An 833-nucleotide genomic window follows, 5' to 3' on the forward strand; every position below is an offset into this window, starting at 1 on the left:
TATATGTATATATATATATGTATGTGTGTATCTATATATATATATGTACATACATATGTAAGTATATATACATATTACATACATATATATATTTCAATTTTATTTCCTGATGAAATGAATTATCCGTTATTCATCACATTTAAATTAATAATTAATTGCTTTAAGTAATTGTATGATTGATGATGTTTATATTCTAACAGCTGTAGAATTTAGAATGAAATATATGAAACTTCTGTGAATCCTTTTTTTTCCTACTTATTCCAAATAAGTTGCTCTGGACATTCATTGAGGCCAATTTGTATATTTCAAACCCTTTAGCATTCAAATTACTTTGTCAAATGTAATGCTTATTTATTCACATTGTTTTGAATTAATCATGCATTATCTTCATAGCTTTGAGACATCAATGATGTGATTGTTTATTTTTAGAATGACATTGTAAGATAGGTGTAAGAGGCCAGATCTGGCCAGTTTAAACACAAAGCTGGTAGAATATTTAGGCTCGCTGCCTTAACATCCTGTAAATTTGTTGTTGGCACTCCGTCGCTTACGACGTTGAGGGTTCCAGTTGATCCGATCAACGGAACAGCCTGCTCGTGAAATTAATGTGCAAGTGGCTGAGCACTCCACAGACACGTATACCCTTAACGTAGTTCTCGGGGATATTCAGCATGACACAGTGTGATAAGGCTGACCCTTTGAATTACAGGTACAACAGAAACGGGAAGTAAGAGTGAGAGAAAGTTGTGGTGAAAGAGTACAGCAGGGTTCGCCAACATCCCCTGCTGGAGCCTCGTGGGGCTTTAGGTGTTTTCACTCAATAAACACTCACA

General features: G+C 34.7%; 1 protein-coding gene across 1 annotated transcript in view; it reads left to right on the forward strand.

Annotated features, from left to right (window-relative positions):
- The window catches only part of LOC106875605 (telomerase protein component 1), a 214,501-nt gene that overhangs the window by 79,213 nt on the left and 134,455 nt on the right, over window positions 1-833 (forward strand). The gene's annotated exons all lie outside the window — the stretch shown is intronic.

The sequence above is a fragment of the Octopus bimaculoides genome, chromosome 3 (genome assembly GCF_001194135.2).
Source record: "Octopus bimaculoides isolate UCB-OBI-ISO-001 chromosome 3, ASM119413v2, whole genome shotgun sequence".
In the NCBI taxonomy this organism is placed as follows: Eukaryota; Metazoa; Mollusca; class Cephalopoda; order Octopoda; family Octopodidae; genus Octopus; species Octopus bimaculoides.